General features: G+C 45.7%; 2 non-coding genes across 2 annotated transcripts; one reads left to right on the forward strand and one right to left on the reverse strand.

Annotated features, from left to right (window-relative positions):
• Positions 1 to 1,330: 1,330 nt before the first annotated feature.
• Positions 1,331 to 1,413, reverse strand: trnal-cag (transfer RNA leucine (anticodon CAG)). The gene has a single exon. It is a non-coding gene; the product is annotated as a tRNA-Leu (tRNA).
• A 7,516-nt stretch (positions 1,414 to 8,929) lies between these two features.
• trnar-ucu (transfer RNA arginine (anticodon UCU)) lies at positions 8,930 to 9,001 on the forward strand. The gene has a single exon. It is a non-coding gene; the product is annotated as a tRNA-Arg (tRNA).
• The last annotated feature ends 11,618 nt before the right edge of the window (positions 9,002 to 20,619 follow it).

Here is a 20,619-nt window from a genome sequence, read left to right on the forward strand (position 1 = left end):
AGAGGGAGCAGAGGCGTGTACATCATCAGACACCAGCAACTTTAAGAAATGGAACAGATAAAGGCACAGATGCAAGTTCCAAATCTTTTCAATGCAAAGTTATTTCACTTTACTTAAAGTGCCGTGAGGCTGAAACGGGTCCCAGATGATTTGCGTTCACTCGTGACTTGTTTTCCAGTGTTGGTCCGTCAGGTTTGCAATTCAATTTGTGTTGGATATTGAAGATATTTCAGGATGATTGCACAACATACCATGTGTAAAGAAACATCTTGATAACTTCAATCATCGCACACTCTACATTGACGCTGCAGAGGCCCCAGCACCCCTTTCAATATTGTTTTTTTAACTCACAGTTTTCAAAAGGGAATTGGATAAACGCTTGAATGGAAACATTTTCAGGGCTATGGGGAAACAGCAGGCGAGTGGGACTAACTGGACAGCTCTTTCAGAGAGCTGGCACAGGCACGATGGGACGAATGGCATTCGAATGGCGCTGTCCTATTCCATGATTCCATTAATAGATCAATTTCCGCCTTTCACTGAGCCTCCCTAAATGGTGCACAGTAATCGTGTCCCTGTGAAATGAGCTCCTGAACAGTAATACGGAAATTACTGTGGCTGAGCGGTTTGAAACTCTGGTTAGGCACCTAACAGGAAATTTCCCCTCTCAGTTTGATGAGATTATCAATTATCTCCCCCCCTTTCGATCTTAAATGTCTTTATATTTTTTTGATCTCTTCTTCCACTGTCATGCACTCAATGCTAGTCTCCCTGGTAAATACTGAAGAAAAGTGATTATTTAATATTTCTGCCATTTCGCTGTCATTGCCTGTGAGTTTGTCGTGTGTATCCCTTAGTGACCCTATTCCTATCCTAAACTTTCTTTGGCTGTTGATGTGTCCAGAATACTTTGCGTTTTTTGATATTCCTTTTTGCCTTTCTAATAGTTCTTTAGACTTCTTTCCCAGTCTTTTCACATTCCCCCTCTCCTTTATTGTCCAGTGTGGGCCTTTTTCTTTCGTTTCAATTTTGCCCTTATTTCTTTATTCATCCCTGGTGTGTCATTTCTGGCTAGTTTGTTCTTACTTTTTAGTGGGATATATTTCTCCTGGACTCCATTGATCACCGTTTTAAATGTTTCCCACTGCTGTTCTATTTCTTTGTCGAGGTCATTAATATGTCAACCATTTCACCGTTCGAAACTTCTCAAGTCACATATCCATGACAAAGCCAGTTGCTTTTGTGGGAGGAGCAAATCGACTTGGCAGTAAAATCAGCTGCAGCCCAATCCACAAATAAAATATTTCCACGTAACAGTAAAGATAACAAATGTCAGAAGTGGGATTCGAACCCACTCCTCCAGAAGAGACTGCGACCTGAACGCAGCGCCTTAGACCGCTCGACCATCCTGACGACCGATTTCATGTTTCATTCTGCATCATTTCTGCACTGTTGGCCAGTGAAAGCATCACAAAAGTTTAAAATGGCACTCGCCGAACGTGGGGCTCGAACCCACGATTAAGAGCTTCCTGCTCTGTCCGACTGAGCGAGCCGGGCCTGAGTGTTGTTCACCGCCTGATCTGTCATTACAGCAAGCAGGAGAAAGACTCCATTTCGAATTATTGCAATCAATTCTGAGGGATCGGATGAACTGTCACTTCGAAAGTCACGGATTAATCAAGGGCAGTCAACATGGATTTGTCAAGGGGAGGTCGTGTCTGACGAGCCTGATTGAATTTTTCGAGGAGTTGACAAGCAGGATCAATGAGGGTAGCGCAATTGATGTCGTCTCCGTGGACTTTAGCAAGCCTTTTGAAAAGTTCCCACATGGCAGATTGGTCAAAAAAGTAAAGGCCCATGGTATACAAGGGAATGCGGCTTGTTGGATCCAAAATTGGCTCAGTGGCAGGAAGTTAATGGTCGACGAGTGTTTTTGCGGCTGGAAGGCTGTTTCCAGTGAGGTGCAGCAGGGCTCGGTACTTGGTCCTTTGATATTTGTGGTATACATTAACAATTTGGACTTAAACGTCGGAGGCAAGATAAAGACATTTGCAGGTGACACAAAAATAGGCCGTGTGGTTGATAGCGAGGTGGAAAGCTGTAGACTGTGGGGGTTCAGGCAATTTTCTGATAACAAAGCACTCAATCTATCTCTGAACGAATTTCGAACGAATACGTGTGTTTGACCCGGCACAGGCACGATGGGCCGAATGATCTCCTCTTGTGGACGAACATAATACGATGATACCAAGTGTTGTCAGATGGAATAGGAACACATTCCAAATAAGAGCAGAGAGAGGAAACTAGACTAACAGCATAACAGCACGTTGAGATATTGTATTTGGGAAGGATGAGGAGGGATGGTTTTTCATGGTGGTAGTCACATTGGGTATCAATTGTGACTTTGATAAGGACCATTTCATGCTGCGACAGTCTCTGGTACTGTGTGTGAGTGTGGGATTCATTCTGTATCTGTCAGTCTCTGGTACTGTGTGTGAGTGTGGGATTCATTCTGTATCTGTCAGTCTCTGGTACTGTGTGTGAGTGTGGGATTCATTCTGTATCTGTCAGTCTCTGGTACTGTGTGTGAGTGTGGGATTCATTCTGTATCTGTCAGTCTCTGGTACTGCGTGTGATTGTGGGATTCATTCTGTATCTGTCAGTCTCTGGTGCTGTGTGTGAGTGGGGGATTCATTCTGTATCTGTCAGTCTCCGGTACTGTTTGTGAGTGTGGGATTCATTCTGTATCTGTCAGTCTCTGGTACTGTGTGTGATTGTGAGATTCGTTCTGTACCTGTCACTCTCTGATACTGTGTGTGAGTTTGGAATTTATTCTGTATCTTGTCAGCAGTGTGTGTGAGAGTTTGTGATTCATTCTTTATATTCAGTCTCTCATACTGTGTGTTAGTGTGGGATTCTTTCGGTATCTGTCAGTCTCTGGTACTCCATGAGAGTGTGGGACTCATTCTGTATATACAGTCTCCAGTACTGTATGTGGGAGTTGAATTCATCCTATTTGCAGTTACTCATACTGCATGTTAGTGTGGGATTCATACTGTACCTGTCAGTCTCTGGTACTTGATAAGAGTGTGGGATTTACTCTGTGTCTGTCAGTCTCTAGTACTGTATATGAGTTTGGGATTCCTTCTGCATCTGTGAGAGTTGGATTCATTCTGTGTCTGTGTGTCTCTGCTACTGTCTCTGAATGTGAGATTCATTCTGTATCTGTACATAATTATTCTCTCAGATTATATTATAGCGTTCAATATTGTAGCTTTAATATCTCAATGTTTAAATAGTAAATATGGACGTACTTTCGGATTTGATGCTCGAGGTTTTAATCAGATTATTTGTGTGCTTTTTGGAGTACTATTAAATCTGTATCTCTGTGAGTACTGTTGTGGATGATAATATATCTTTCAAACTGATAAGGTGACATTTTAGAATTGGTATGTATTGTTTAGATCAGTCTGTAGAAATGGAATTGATACCGTATCTTTCAGTCGAATATTGTACGAGATTTTTGGACTGGTATGTAATGTGTATCTCTGTCTGCACTACGAAAATTGATACTCTATCTTTAAATCTCATTCCACGAGTGCATTCTGAACAGGTATCTAATTTGTTTCTCAGGTTTACTATCTTTCAATATTTCTCACTCTGATACTCTACCTGAGTTTTGGACTTGTATGCAATTTGTATCATATGATACACTTTTCGAATGGATATTGCATGGATTAAAGTCATGTGTGTGAGAGTTCTGGGCTAGTATTCAATTTGAATCTCGGGGTACATTATTGGGATTCATTCTGTACCTTTGAATCGGGTACCATGTGTGATTTCCATCTGGTATTTAATTCGTAGCTAATTTTGCTCTGTTGTGAGATTGACACAGTGCCTTTCACTCTGAGCGTGTGATTTTGGACTGGGATTTTTGTATCTACCTGTCAGCGGGACTGAGTTAGGGGGAAATGGTACAGTGTCTGCCTCACCCACTCTGCTTGACTGTTGGATTGAAAATGTGTCTCTGGAAATTGTGATCAGTGTGGGACTGACTACTCCTGCTGTCTGAGACTGTGGAACTGATGACCTGTCTGTGTCTCTGTGCTCTGTGAGTGATAATATACCTACTGTGTGTGAGAAGGAGCTGGCTGCACTGTTCCTTCTGCCTCGGGTGGAGGAAGCATCACATTTATTCTGGATCGTTCAAGGGTTTGCCTGTAGAAAGAAAATTATCTCTTGTTGCTCAGGAACATGTGAGGTAGAAAATGCAGACGTGATCGGTTTAATATCTCTGTTAATGATCATTTTGAATATCCACAAATGAAATCCAGTGATACAAATAGTGTCAGTGTCTGACTCCACTGCAGTACTGCAGCACTCAGCTTCTGCACACCAGGTGTGTTGGGCTGTTTTACAACAATTTAATGACATCCAGACACGGCCCAACCCCTGCACTGATCCATGAATGGGACTACCCGATGGGGCAGGGACCTTTGTACTGGTCAGGTTTCTAATCCCCTCTCCCATGGGACTAACCGTTCAACCGAAACCAAACAGCCGCTGTTTAAATTGTGTCCTTCACACTTCTCACCTGATGGCTGCAATAGATGCTCTTTGTATAACTCCCCACATCCTTACTGTCCGGCTCTGTTTCCACTCTTCACTATCCAATCACAATAAATAGGGTGAGGCTGGAACTAAACCAGGGCCATTCATTACTGGTTTGGGGAGAGAAAGCAGCAATGATTTTAATAGCAGGTCCTTCCCATTCTCTCTCCCTTCCCCTGGACACACCCTGTCCACACACAGCCCGAGAATGACCTCTCCCTTCCCCCCTCTCACTCCATGTTCAGGGACCTGTTCCTGATCCACTCCGCCTCTTATAAACAGCCCCCGGACTCCCCCTGAACTTGCCCCGGACTCAATGCCGATCTCTGAGCCCATCTGCGGACACGGTCCCGAAGCGATGATCTGCTGTAACGAGGCTGCTCTTTGCTCCATTCCCCCTGGGGCCGTGATCTCTCCATTCCCGGCTGTTTTAAACCATCTTCTTCCGCTCACTGAGGGAATGGCGCCCACAATTCCCAATCCAAAAATCGATGGAAACTTTCCCCAATTGGAATTAATCCCGAGTCTGAGCAAAGGAAGTGGGTCTGGGGGAAAGGTCAGAGGGAATGGGGTCCACAGGCAGTGCAGGAACAGGCACCAGAATGGAAAACAGATGCGATTCCACCAGTGCCTAACTCTGGAATCTAGACTGACTTTACAATCTCCAACTATTAAACTAGATGTTTCCATCCCTGCTGTTTCTCTCGGGGTCTTTTGATGGTAAAGAGCCTTTCAGAGATAAAGTGAGCAGCTGTGAAATCAGCCAATGGATTCTCTTCATTAATGGCCCCTATAATGTGTGACTGAGAGAGGATTTCTCAAACCAATCCTGGAGAAACATGGGAGGAAAGTGGGAGTCGGTGTATTTGCTGGGACCGTGTAGGGTTAATATCAGGCAGCAACAGTCGCAGATTAATTTAACTGGAGTGAAACTGTAGCTCACTGAGAGTAATATCGAACAGCCCTGAGCTGTAAAACTGCAGATAGTACAACAGGCATTAGAGGGTTAAATGTGACCCATTGTTTCTGTCCCTCTCTGTACTGTCCCTGAGTGTGGGATTAATAGTGTTTCTGACCCTTGTACAATATCAGTGAGAGATGAGATTGCATCTTCTGTCTCTCCAACGCGATCTTTCTGGATAAAACCGCACTTTCCCGGTCAGTCTGGAACTAATACTGTTAACGTTTGTCTGTCACTGTGTCTCACCGCTCTCTCTGTCTCTATCACCATGTCTGCCTCCCTCTCTCTCTCTGGTGCTGTATATGAAGGTGGATACTGCTATTGAGCGTGATTTGGACACAGATAGGAAGTGTAAGACTGATACTGTCTCTCTCTCTCTCTCTCTCTATTGCTGGACATGAAAGTGGGATACTCTCTGATATAAAATAGAGAGAATGAGATGTCCGGGCCGGGCCTCACTGTAACTGGGGATGTGTTTGGCTCCAGTCCCAGTTCATGGTCATAATCTTTTCACAGATTCAAGGCGAGAGTCTCTGTGAGACGGTGACACTGGCGGAGAAACTCCGCGTCATAACTCAAACCCCAACACATGAGATTCTCCAAATAAACTGGAATAAGGTGTTTGTAAAACGCTGAACCCGTCTGGGAGGGGATGTGTGGGGAGATAGAACAGGGAAACAGACTGAAATGGAGGAGCCGAGTTGGCTTGTTATTGAATGGACTGTATTTAGGCAGGAATATTAACGATTTCTCATTGTAACGGGGCTTATTTGAAAGCTTCGGGTTTTGGGAATCCTTGAATATGAAGCCCGGGTCTGTCAGGGTTTGTGCGGAGCGCTGAGGTTCGGTTCTATTATCGATAAACGGTTTGAAACTGTCAGATGGAGAGAACTGGAGGTTGAGCTGGAAGATCAGAGGCCGCTCTCCGCTCTGTCTCTCTGACTGTCTCCTCCCCTCCCGATTTCTCTGTTTAATCCCCCATATGGAACCAAAGCGGGTCGGTGGACTCTAAACACGGTTTACTCGTTAACAGGACGAAAGGCGAGTAATGTTCCTGATCTCCTGGGCACCAGGCAATTCACTGTTATTTGTTTCTGCACAGAGTTACATTTCAGTGATTCCCCAGTGAGTTTGATGCGTTATGTAAATAATCCAACAAAATAGAACAGAAACGGAGCGAAGTGCTGAATTCCACAGATGTAGAAAGGTTATTCGAGCAGTTCTGGTGATTTTTTATGAGCCCAGCATGGCAAGTAGTTTAAATAAATACAAGAAATCTGGTGATGTTTGGGCTGGGGTCTATAAGTCACCGTTTAAAGTACTGGACTGTGTTCACTGCCCCGACTCCAGTCCCATTAATACCTCATCTCGTCCACAACGAGACAAAAGCAGCTCAAAGCCACACTGGTATCATGATATCAGCGTCACCCTTCAGACAGTAACCAGCCCTTTCACAGATACAGAGGGTGGCTCTGAAAAGAGCCTTTTCATCGAGGTACATTGAATCTACGGCACAGAAACAGGCCATTCGGCCCAACTAGTCTATGCCGGCGTTTATGCTGCTCATGAGCCTCCTCCTTCCTTACTTCATCTAACCCTATCGGCATATCCTTCTATTCCTTTCTCCCTCATGTGCTGATCTAACTTCCCCTTAAATGCCCCGATGTTATTTGCCTCAGCTGCTCCACGTATTTGCAAGTTCCACATTCTAACCACTCTCTGGGTACAAGTTTAACATAACTTCTTTGCTTTTCAACTCTATCCCTCTAGAAATGAATCCTAGTGTTTGATTTGTCTTTTTATGATCTGATTAACCTGGGTCGCTACTTTTAGTATTTTGTGTATTTGTACCACTCGATCCCTTTGCACCTCTATCCCGTTTAGACTCTTATTATCCAAGCAGTGTGTGACCTCCTGATTCTTCATTCTGCAAGTTTATTAATTCCCTCTTGCATTTTGATGCATTCTTCCTTTGTATTAACTAAATCCCCCAATTTGGTGTCGTCCACAAATTTTGGAATTGTACTTCCGATTCCCGAATCCAAATCGTTAATGTAAATTGTGAAGAACAGTGGTCCCAGCAACTGGAACTCCACTTCCCACCTTTTGCCAGTGTGAGTAGCGACCCTTAACCTCTATTCTCGGCTTTCAGTTTTGCAGCCAACTTATTATCCATTCTGCCACCTGACCCTGACTCCACGGGCTCTGAACTTAGCCATGAGTCTGCAATGTGGTACATTATAGAAGGCCTTCGGAAAATCCAAATATATCACATCTACTGCATTAAACTTGTCTACACTTTCTGTTCCTTCTTCAAAGATTTCAATAAGGTTGGTCCTGTCCTTTGGGTTATCAGATTAAGCCTTGGCCGGTTTACTTGCTCTTGGAGCTCACAATGCTGTTTTTCTTCGGCAGCAGCACGGCCTGGATATCAGACAACACCCGAATCGATGGTCACCCGTCCCAGCAGCTTGTTGAGCTCCTCGTCGTTGCGGATGGCCAGCTGCAGGTGTCTGGGGATGATGCGGGTCTTCTTGTTTGTCCCGGGCCGCGTTGCCGGGCAGCTCGAGGATTTCAGCCGTCAGATACTCGATGCACAGCAGCCAGATAGACCGGGGCTCCGGCACCCACACGTTCAGCATAGTTCCCCTTTCGCAGGAGCCTGTGAACACGGCTAACAGGGAACTGCAGTCCGGCCCGGGATGAGCGAGACTTGGCCTTGGACAGAGCTTTACCGCCGGTTTTTCCTCTTCCAGACATTTCCACAATCTCACAAACACTTTCACAAAGAATGAAGAAATCCTCCCGCACTCGCCCTTCTTATACCTTCTGGAGGAGTACAGTGGGGGCACTTGTGATGGGTCTCTCTCAGAGTGTTTACACTGGCCGCTCACCCTCACTGATATTCTATCTTTGAACTGCTGTAATATTGTCCTTTAGTAATATTGCTGCTCCTCCTCCTTTCCCTATTTCCCTGTCCTTTCTAAAGATCTGATAGACTTGAATATTAAGCTGCCATTCCTGTCCAGTTGTTAGTCAGGTCTCTGTAATGATTTAATGGAATTATTTAACTTTACTCAATGGCTGATGTGAGCTGTGGTAAAATGTATTTCCAGCTGGTCAAGTATTGCAGGTATCGACTGTCTCTTCAGTCCGATATCAGGTGAAGAATTACTGGCTGGTGTGGAATTTCCATTGATTGGGGGTTGGTGAAATCTACTGGGCGGAAACAGGAACTGCAACAGAGCGAGAAAGGATCCGTCAGAAACCAGTGAAAATGAAGAACAAAATCCAACAGCCTGCAGTGTCTGTTCAGGATCTGATGTTTGGGAACTGTTTTATTGTTGATTGTTTTCAGCGATGATGGTATAGTGGTGAGCATAGCTGCCTTCTAAGCAGTTGACCCGGGTTCGATTCCCGGCTATCGCAATTAAGTGTGTTTATTATTTTATTTCCATCAGAAACTCTTAAGTTGACATATCGAATCCCTTTATCATTTTAAATATCTGGATCAGATCATCCCTCAACCTTCTGAACTCAAGGGAATGCAAACCAAATTTATGCAACCGGTCCTCATAAATGAACCCTTCAAGCCCCAGTATCATTCTGGTGGATCTGCACTGTCCCCCCTCCAAGGCCAATATATCCTTGGTGAGGATCAGTACTCCAGATGGGCTCTGACCAAGGCTCTGTAGAACTGAAGCATCACTTCCTTCCCTTTGTATTCCAGCCCTGGAGATAAAGGTCATTAGTCTGTGATTGCTTTTTGTATCTGTGCACTAGCCTTTAGTGTTTTTTTGTACATGGACACCCAAATCACTTTGCTCCTCCAACATTCCCAGTCTCTCACTTTGAGAAAATACTCCAATGTTTCCTTTTTATATCCAAATTGAGTTATCTCACACTTCCCCACATTGAACTCCACCTGCCACAGTTTGTCCATTCACTTAAACTGTCACTTTGGAACTTCCTGCTCCAATCTACACCACTGACTGTGCCTCATAACTTAGTGTCATCTAGAAACTTGGACCTATAACTCTCTATTACTTCATCCAAGTTATTGATAAACATGGTGAAAAGCTGAGGCCCCATTACTGATCCCTGGGGACACAACTTGTCATATCCCCCCAATCAAAGAACATTCCCTTTATCCCTACTCTTTTCTCCAGCCTACCAACCATTTCTAACCCGAATCACAAGGTCCCTTTCTTTTTATTTATTCTATTAATCTCTTGTGCTGAAACTTATCAAATGCCTTCTGTCAGTCCATATGGACAAAATCATAGACACTCCCCTGTCCACCTTGTTAGTGACCTCATAAAATTTAAATAGATTGGTCAGACATGACCTGCCCTTCACAAATCCAATTTGACTCTCTTTGACCAACTCATTTTTTCTCTCATGATAGATTTCAGTAAGTTCCCCACAATCGACGTTAAAATGACAGGTCTGTAATTTTCTGGTTTCTCCCTCCCTCCTTTCTGAAATAACGGAGTGACATTTTCAACATTCATATCCAAAGGCACAATTCCTGAGTCTAGAGAGCTTTGGGAAATTATGACTAATGCATCTGCAATTTCCCGAGCTGTTTCCTTAAATACTCTGGGTGGAAACCATCAGGTCATGGAGATTTCATTCTTTGTTTGCAGTTATTTATTTATCTGACTGTGTATAACAGGACTGAGTGTCCCAGCACTGACAGTGTGTATAACAGGACTGAGTGTCCCAGCATTGACTGTGTGTATAACAGGACTGAGTGTCGCAGCATTGACTGTGTGTAAAATAGGACTGAGTGTCCCAGCATTGACTGTGCATATAACAGGACTGAGTGTCCCAGCATTGACTGTGTGTATAACAGGACTGAGTGTCGCAGCATTGACAGTGTGTATAACAGGACTGAGTGTCCCAGCATTGACTGTGTGTATAACAGGACTGAGTGTCCCAGCATTGACTGTGTGTAAAATAGGACTGAGTGTCGCAGCATTGACTGTGTGTATAACAGGACTGAGTGTCCCAGCACTGACTGTGTATGTAACGGGACTGAATGTCCCAGCACTGACAGTGTGTATAACAGGACTGAGTGTCCCAGCATTGACTGTGTGTATAACAGGACTGAGTGTCGCAGCATTGACTGTGTGTATAACAGGACTGAGTGTCCCAGCATTGACTGTGTGTAAAATAGGACTGAGTGTCCAAGCACTGACTGTGTGCATAACGGGACTGAATGTCCCAGCACTGACTGTGTGTATAACAGGACTGAGTGTCCCAGCATTGACTGTGTATGTAACGGGACTGAATGTCCCAGCATTGACAGTGTGTATAACAGGACTGAGTGTCCCAGCATTGACTGTGTGTATAACAGGACTGAGTGTCCCAGCATTGACTGTGTGTAAAATAGGACTGAGTGTCGCAGCATTGACTGTGTGTATAACAGGACTGAGTGTCCCAGCACTGACTGTGTATGTAACGGGACTGAATGTCCCAGCACTGACTGTGTGTATAACAGGACTGAGTATCCCAGCACTGACTGTGTATGTAACGGGACTGAATGTCCCAGCACTGACTCTGTATGTAACAGGACTGAGTGTCCCAGCACTGACTGTGTGTTTTACAGGACTGAGTGTTCGAGCACTGAGCGTCGAGTGTACATTGGCTGCGGGAGGAAATATATGGGTGCGGTCGAATCCATGATTGGGTGGAGTGACATGGGGTTGTCGGTTGAGATTAAATCGGTTGGAGGAGGGTAGAGAGGCAGGGGTTGAGGGCCTTGGAGGCTTTAGAACACGAAGATGAGAATTTTAAAATCGAGGCATTGCCATACCGGGAGCCAATGCAGTAACACACGAACAGAACAAGACACACACAGAGATCTCACAACAGAGCATGGACGGTCTCAAAGACCACCTCCCTCCGAGGGTTGCGGTCCACCGTCCCAGGGTCGCGGCTCCTCCCTCTCGGGGTTGCGGAACCTCCATCGCGGGGTCTCGGTCCCACTGTCCCTGGAGTCGCGGTGCTACCGTCCCGGGGTGGAGGCCCCTCGCTCCTGAGGTCGCTCTCCCGCCGTCTCGGGGATCAAGGTCCCTCCATCCAGGGGTCACGGTCCCTCCATCCTGGGGGTTACGGTCCCTCCATCCCGGGGTCTCCGTCCCTCCATCCCGGGGTCTCGGGCCCTCCGTCCTTGGGGTCACGGTACCTCCATTCTGGGGTCTCGGTCATTCCATCCCGGGGTCTCGGTCCCTCTGTCCTGGAGGTCTCGGTCCCTCCATCCCAGGGGTCACGGCCCCTCCATCCCGGGGTCTCCATCCCTCCGTCCCGGGGGTCACGGTCCCTCCATCCCGGGGTCGCGGTCCCTCCATCCCAGGGGGTCACTGTCCCTCCATCCCGGGGTCACGGTCCCACCGTCCCGGGGTCTCAGTCCCTCTATCCCGTGGGTCATGGTCCTTCCATTCTGGGGTCTCAGTCCTTCCGTCCCGGGTGTCTCAGTCCCTCCATCCGTGGGTCAAGGCCCCACCATCCCGGGGTGTCAGTACCTCTGTCCCGGCAGTCACGGTCCCTCCGTCCCGGGGTCTCAGTCCCTCCATCCCGGGGGGTCACGGTCCCTCCATTCCGGGGTCGTGGTCCCACTGTCCGGGGGTCTCAGTACCTCAGTCCCGGGGTTCTCAGTCCCTCCATCCGGGAGTACAAGTCCCACCGTCCCGGCGACTCAGTCCCTCCGTCCTGGGGGTCGCAGCCCCATTAACGCCGCTCAGCCTGGAGTCAGAGGAGCTGTAGCTCGGGCCGCCCTCACTGCGCCGTTCCCAGGCCCGGGGTCTAATCCACTCCAGGGTGCGGACCCTCCCTGTGTCGGCCTCGCCCCCGCCCACAGCAGCGGCCGCCCACCTGCCAACCCGAGCCCGCAATCATCATCCTCCCGGCGCCCGCCTGTTGCTGAGGGAATGTGGCACAGGGACCACGCGGCGCATGCGCGGCGTCCCTCGGGCCGGAGATGCACGTAAGCGTCGCGATGTCAGCGCGCAAATGTGAGAGATGGTGCCGCGTGTCACGTGATGGGAGGAGTCAGCCCAGGACGAAGGCGGGTGGAGGTGAGAGCTGTCAATCAAAGGGCCCGGAGTCAGCACTCACTGCGCAAAGGGTTTGGAGAATTTGTTCAAAATATAAAAATAGAAATGTACAAAAAAATGAAAAAATTGCAAATGCAATAATCTGAATTAAAAACAGAAATGTCCAAACTCACATGAGGCTGATGGTCTGGGTCCTCCCGCCACTATTAGTCTTCTCTACCTGGGGCATAGGATGAGCAGAATGCTTGAATGCAACTTTCTTAATGCAGAGGGTGCTGCTGGCTGTATGGAATGGACCAGCGAGGGAGGCAGTGGGGCCTGATTGTATCAGCAAATTCTAGAGAGTTGGCTGAGTACCTGATAGCGATACCTTGGGATATGACAGCCTCGAAATTGGGATCTTTCATTCATTTTTTATCCTTGTGCACTTATTTTTATTGATTGCTGTACCTGGACATCCAAACCCCTTTGCTCCTCTACAGTCCCTCGTTTCTCACCATTTAGAAAATACTCCATATTTCTCACCTGGTGCCTGCAATAGATGCTATTTGTATAACCTCCCACATCTTTACGATCCGGCTCTGTTTCCACTCTTTGGTGTCCAATAAGAACAGACATAGTGAGACTGGAACTTTCTTAAAATATTTCAAAATATACTTTATTTCGTAAGATTCATGGATACACACAGTTCAATGTAAACATTACGATTCAAAACAAATACATTACACATCATACGTTTCCATTATTACAATTCAAAACACAGTGCATATCTTGTAATACATGCTGTATAATACAAGGTGGGATAGCCTTAAACGGTTGCCTTTCCCCATAAAGCCTTTGTGTAGGCCGCACCTCGCTTCAGTGTGCACCTCAGCATGTAATACTGGATCTTGGACTGTGCCAGTGGCCAACACTTAGCCACGGACCGTTCCCTCGGCTGGAAGACCAGCAGGTTTTGGGGGAACAAAGGGCCTCCTTGACCGAGTTGATGGTCTTCCAGCAGCAGTTAATATCTGTCTCGGTGTGCATCTTGGACAACTGCCCAGACAGCACAGCGTCCTGTGTTACCGAGCTGTTGGGGATGAACTCCTCTTCGACTCTACGGTATAGGGGATGAGTCTCCGTGGAGAGGGATTATCACCTTTTACATGAATACAAGGATCCAATCTCCCACATTCATGTCAGTGTTTGGCAAACACTGTCTGAATGGCTTTCACACACCTGTCGAACCTTGGGGTCAGAGACGTGGGGGTAATTTCACCTTCACTGCTTGGACGGAGCAGAAATTAAAATCGGGCCGTTTCTATGAGAGGCGGGTGATCCGCTCTCCCAGATCAGCTCCAAGCAATGGTGAAAATTTCCGTCCAAGTGTTGTGAACCGGTGGCGTTTGAGACAATGGACCAGCTTGTGGGCTTCGAAGATTGATACTAGAGCATAGGTCAGGAAAGGTGTGGCCGATTTTAAGTATCCCCGCCTGGCGGAAATGGGGTGGTAGAGGCTAGTAAATGGTGTCAGTTCACTTACAGTCCATTTATCGGTGACGTTCCTGCCTCCACCATCGTGGGTAGGGTCCTGAGAGGAGCGGCCGGACCTCCGCCCTAGTATCAATCTTCGAAGCCCACAAGCTGGTCCATTGATTCAAACTGCATCGGTTCAAAACATGTGGAGGGAAATATTCTGGTCAGGTCACGTGTAATATGTAAATCAGGGTATTGTGACGTACGTGGGACACCACTTAATGTTGGTTACAAATGGGTGGAGGAGCCGCCCTTTCGATGGGCATTGAGTGTCCAGAACACTGGGAAGTTTCTTTTTAATTTATATTTTATTGAGCAAGGAGAAGCAGAAGAGCTTTCCCTTGGCCTGCTGCGGCCGTGCGAAATCTCCCGGCTCCTTATCGTATCAGAAATGTAACAGGAGGTTTCCTTATAGACCTGTGTAACCAGGTCCAGCCTCATGTCCCATTAATCTCGCTTCAGTGAGTAAATATTACTGTACAACAGCTCAGAGAGGAAACAATTTCCGGAACTCCCCACTGGAGTTTGAAATTACATTAATATTTTACCAGTTAGTAACGGTCCGGGTGTTGGTCCATTATTACTCTGTTCTGGTCAAAACAAATGTCCCAATGAACAGGACGCTTTCTGACCCTGATAGCTCACCCTCAGTCCATCCCACCGGGCAGTGAGTGTGATGGGAAATAATCATCAACCGAAAAGGAGGATTTGATTTTTTTCATTTCAGGATAAAACATTTAATATTGAAATCATATTATTTCCAGACAAATAACATCAAGCAATTTCATGTTAGAATCACATCTTGTATCATTTCACAACACCGCATTTGTCGGGTAAAATATAATTCCTGTCTGGTATTTCCACATTTATTTGAAGTATTGTATTGATACCAGTTACTTTGATGTCAATGGATAGTAAAATCAGGTGCACTGAATAACGGGCGCCCGATCCACCACCGCCCGTCTTACGCCACCGCCAAACGTGAAAATCTACTCTCATTGACTCTATTTAATTTTGGATGAAAAATCTTCAGATGTTTCTATGATTTAACTAATGTAACAATTAGATTGAGTGGGCATTTCACGCCGTTCTTCAGCTCCTCTCTGAATTTAGTCTGGGTCACAGCATAAATACACGTGTTGGTGCAGGAACTGAGAAGTTGAAGCATGAATCCGGCTGACTCAATGTCACTGGCTGTATCGTACTTGGCGTTTGTTACACGCAGAGAAATAAAATAAAAAATGAATGTGCTCCATAACAATATAAAACTGCCTGATATACTGAAGAGTAAAATGATGGATTTCCTTCGGTTTTCCATCTCTGGATCCTTGTGATTTTCTCCACTGCTGCGGCCCCGGAGTCCCCGGCGGACTCTACTGGCCACTACAATGTGCCTGGCAGTGAGAACATTGAACAACAAAATCAGAATGAATGGAAGACAAGGCATTATCACAAGACTAAACAAGTCAAACACTGCCCATTCGGGTGAAGTGAAAAAGGTCGGTTTCAATACACAACCCCGGGGTACATTGTCCATTATATATTCCGGGTCAAATACAAAGTACCAGGGAATGTTTAGTAAACAGCTCAGCGCACTTACCACCCCGATAACAGCAGCTGCCGTTTTCTCAGTACAATATTTTGTTTTCAGCTTCTGACAACAAATGGCCACAAATCGATCAAAGGTGAAAGCTACTGTGAACCAGATAGAGGTCGCTGTGGCTGTTAAACTGAGCGTGAGAATGAGACGGCACACGGGGGTAATGGTCAAGAATCAAACTGGGAAATAAATCTCACCAATCCCACTGAATACAACACCAGTGATAACGACCAGGAGATCGGCCACTGCCATTCCCACCAGGTAGCGACTGATACATTTGGAGAGACCGCACTTTCCTCGGGACAGGATCACAATCGCCACCAAGTTAACTGTAGGAGAAAGAGACAGAAGCAGAAAAATTACTGATCAGACCTGGAGGCAAAGTATCAGATTGACAGGATTTGGGGTGAAATTTCCAGCTTTGTTGCTGCAGCAAAGGGTGGAAACTGATTCACTGACCTGGGCAGCGCTTTCGGGCAGAGAAATGTTTTTAAACACAATGATCAATAATGAATTGGGAGATGGATACAGGAAGTGAATAAAGTGAGCACCTGATCCACTGGAAGGGCTGAGTGAGGGCGCAGTGCCGGTGGCGAAGGGAGAAGGGATTTTAAGGACCGGGAATTCAACAGGTTAAATCCGGATTCGGGCTCCAGATGGACGAGAAATTGAGCGAAGAGCCGGGAAGATGAGAGGACAGGGGGAGGTGCTGCTGGTTTGTTGCTCTGGGTGAAGAGAGCCGACACGGACCGGCACAAAACGGGAAAGACCAAGATCCGTGGCGGTGAGTTTGATCTTCGGATTGGATTGGAAGAGGCCGCTGCAGGCCGAACGAGTGAGTGAGATTGGGAGAAAGACAAGGAAAATGACATGTCGGAGCTGGAGAGGATTCAGGAACAGATGGTTTGGGAAAACGAATAAACTGAGGCAACGGATGAGGAGACAGATGATTCAATGCAGTGGGAGGAGAGGCTGGGATTCACAGGGAGAGACTGCAGCAGAGTGTTAGAGGAAATCTAATCTATAGGTCCCAGTAACATAATCCATTCAATAAATTCAACCTTTAATTACTTTGGTTATCAGTTTCAATGAACTGCTCATTGGTTGCATAATATGTTCAATAAATTTAATTTGCACAATCAATTAAAATTACATTAAAATACAATAATTGAATTAGCCTCGTCCTTTATTCAATGAAGCTGACACACAGTCTTTAGAATAAAATATCCCAATAATTCAATGCGGTAAAGAAATCACTGATTTTGTTCTTTAATTACATTTCAATTATGTTTATGTATTCAATCAGTAAACAAGTAAATGGAACATTCACATGAACAGACTGAGGACCTGATATAGATAAACACACCCGGCGAGAGTACAATAAAACTCTCACAATCTGACAACATCCTAATAACGCCTTCAAGTCACATTTCCTCTTCATAATTGTACTGGAAGTTTCACCAGTTCATTCCGATCAATTATTCACACCGCTGCTGCTCTCTCTCTCCCCCTCTCTCGGTCTCTGTGTGTGTATCTTTCTCTCTGTCTCTCTCTTTCCCTCCTTTCTTCTCCCCCTAACTCTCGTTTTCCTTCTCAGTTACTTTCTCTATCGCTCCTCTCTATGTCTCCGCACTCTCTCTACTCTCTTTCTCAATGTCCCTTTTTCACTTCCGAGTAAATCCTAACATCCTGCGCCTGCTTTCTCTTCACCAGCCCCGTGTTCCAACGATCCTATTCTTAATGTCAGTTTGTTAAATGGTGAAGCATCTGTGAACAGTTTAATATGGCCACAGATCATCCAAGTCTCCACCTGTTCACCGACACTCTTCACTTCATCTATAATGCATGGAATAAACAGAATTGAATCCCTCTTCCAGACATCTCTCACAACAATTGAAATTCCTTCTCCTGTAATTACAAAGTACAGCGTTAGATGGCGGCATTGTTCAATTAACAAAACACCAACATCACCGCTGCTCCTTATAATCTACAGATAAAGAGAAGGGCTCGTGATTCCAACAGATAAAGTGCAAACTGATACAACATAACCTCAAAATATTGCATTTTACAGTGAATTCATCCACAGTTAATCAGAGAATGAGATTGAAAGAATTAGCATCAAACTCAGTTCAGTAATCAGACATCTGAAGCGGCGTCAGATACACACATAATGAAATAATCTTTCATAACAGTGATAACCAAGAAATACATTGAAATTCCAGTTAAACTGAAGCATGTTATTGGGGAGGGAGGACACTGCACTGCCTCCTTGTAACACTGAGACCGTGAGCTGTCTCATGACCAATCACTGAAAACACATTTATGAAAAGAATATTCCAGGACAGGTTAGTTCCACAACATGAAACTGTTAACAGCTCCCGGTGGTCTGATACCAGCTATTAACCCAGACACCTGATTCCAAAGCATTCCTTACAGACAATATTTCAGTAACAATGCCAAGGTTAGATACACAAGATCATAACGCATACAATGCAACTGCTGCAAGACAAAAAGACAAGAGACTTAGGACAGTCGATCAACTGATAGAACAGAACAGTCCACTGCGTAATACACGATGGGAGAAAAATAGTGCCAAGTACAGTAGCAGAGTTAATATGGATTTACACCATGAACAGCTGAGATAATGGCTTACCTGGAACCCCAACGGTTGCAAGAACAGGATAATAAATACATTCTATCTGATACATTACTGAATATCCCATTTCTGTGAGAAGCAATGACTTCTGTTGGCCTGGAAACCGCAGCTCCGGCAGGCAGTCTGTGTGGATTCATTACAGCGATCCCTGATTTATACAGGGGGTAAATCTCCACTGACACGGTTATACCCCTGATCATTGCTATTAGTTACAGTCATCTGAACAAACACATTTCTTCAGCAGCTTTGCCTCCGATGTTAATGATGACGTGGATATATCACAAACTTCTCAAAGTTCAGAACTTGTCTTAATGAGACCTCTCTCAGGAATAAAGTGAAAAGCTGTGCTCAGAAAGGACTGGTCCAACAATGAGCGGCTTCATTTACAGTTTTCATATAATTGTATTGACCATGTTCATTCCTGGTGATTCATTTATACATTTTACAGATTTCTCCATATTATACATTGAATCCAGGGACACAAGCAGACCCGTTTCATCTTATTCCTGCAGTTTCCCAGTTAAGATATGAATTTGGAGTCTCTGACACGAAGGCAGCCTCTAAAAGGGACACCATCCTTTCAGGCATGCCAGAGTAAACAATTTCCCCTATTTGCTCTATAAAAACCCGTCATTACTGTGAACGCCTCTATGAGGTTAATCTTAACCTTAACCTTCTCTGATCTAAGGCGAACAATCCCAGCTTCTCCATTCCCTCCACATAACTGAAGTCCTTCATCCCTGGTATCACCCTGGTAAGTCTCCACTGAACCCTCTCCAAGGCCTTGACATCCTTCTTAACGTGTGATGCCCAGTGTTGCACACAATAGTATGGCTGAAGCCTAACCAGTCTTTTGTAAACGTTCAACATCACTTCCCTATTTGTGTATTCAATGCCCCTGTTTAGAAACCCATATATGAAGTACACTTGCTTAACCGCCTTATCAACTTGCCCTGCTACCTTCAAAGTTTTGTGAATATGCGCCACCAGGTCCGTCTGCTCTTCCACCACCGTCAAAATAGTACATTGACTTACATCGAAATTGGTTTATGCCAGCTTTCATGCTCCACACGAGCCCCCTCCCTCCCCACTTCATCTAACCCTATCAGGATACCCTATTCCTTTCTCCATCTTGTGCTTATCTAGCTCCCCCTTAAATACATCTACGTTATTTGCCGCAACTACTGCTTGTGGTAGCGTGTTCCATATTCTTACCACTCTTTAGTAAAGAAGTTCCTCCTGAATTCCCTATTGGATTTATAAGTGACTATCTTATATTTATGACCTCTAGTTTTGGACTCGCTCAAAAGTGGAAACATTTTCTCTCCATCTACCCTACCAAACTCGATCATTATCTTAAAGGCCTCTATCAGGTCACCCCTCAGCTTTCTCCTTTCTGCAGAGAAGAGATCCAGCCTGTTCAGCCTTTCCTGATAAGTATGTCTTCTCACTTCTAGTATCATCCTTGTGAATCTTTTTTGCCCTCTCTCCAATGCTTTTATATCTTTCTCTAATATGGAGACCAGAACTGTGCACAGTACTACAAGTGTGGCCTAAACTAGGCTTCACACAAGTTTAACATAACTGCTTTGCTTATCAATTCTACGCCTCCAGATTTGAACCCCAATGCTTGATTTGCCTTTTATAACTTGTGTCGCTACTTTTAGTGATTTGTGTATCTGTGCCCCAAAATTTTATTCTTCGAGCACTTTCTGTACAATACATGGTGAAATGGCCTGACACGGTGGTCTTTCCCCATAGTCCCTTTGCATAGGCTGCACCTCGCTTCATTACATCCCTCAGCACATACTCCTGGACCTTGCAGTATGTCAGTGGACAACATTCGGTCATGGACAGCTCCATCAGCTGGAAGACCAGCAGGTTTCAGGCGGACCAAGGGGCCTCCTTCACCGAGTTGATGGTCTTCCAGCAGCAGTTGATATCTGTCTTGGTGTGCGTCCCGGGGAACTGCCCGTAGAGCACAGCATCTTGTGTTACTGAGGTATTGGGGATGAACCGTGACAGATACAAACGCATCTGTCTTCAGATCTTCTGCACCAAAGGGCATCCCACCAGGAGATGGACGACGACCTCCTCCCCGCCGCAGCCTCGAGGGAAGCTCACGGTGGTGCTGAGGACAGTGAACCTGCTGCTGATCGGAGCAAAAGTCGGTGACGTCGTCCATGTATTGGGAGGCCTAAACCTGAGAGCA

The sequence above is a fragment of the Heptranchias perlo genome, unplaced genomic scaffold, assembly GCF_035084215.1.
Source record: "Heptranchias perlo isolate sHepPer1 unplaced genomic scaffold, sHepPer1.hap1 HAP1_SCAFFOLD_47, whole genome shotgun sequence".
NCBI lineage: Eukaryota > Metazoa > Chordata > Chondrichthyes > Hexanchiformes > Hexanchidae > Heptranchias > Heptranchias perlo.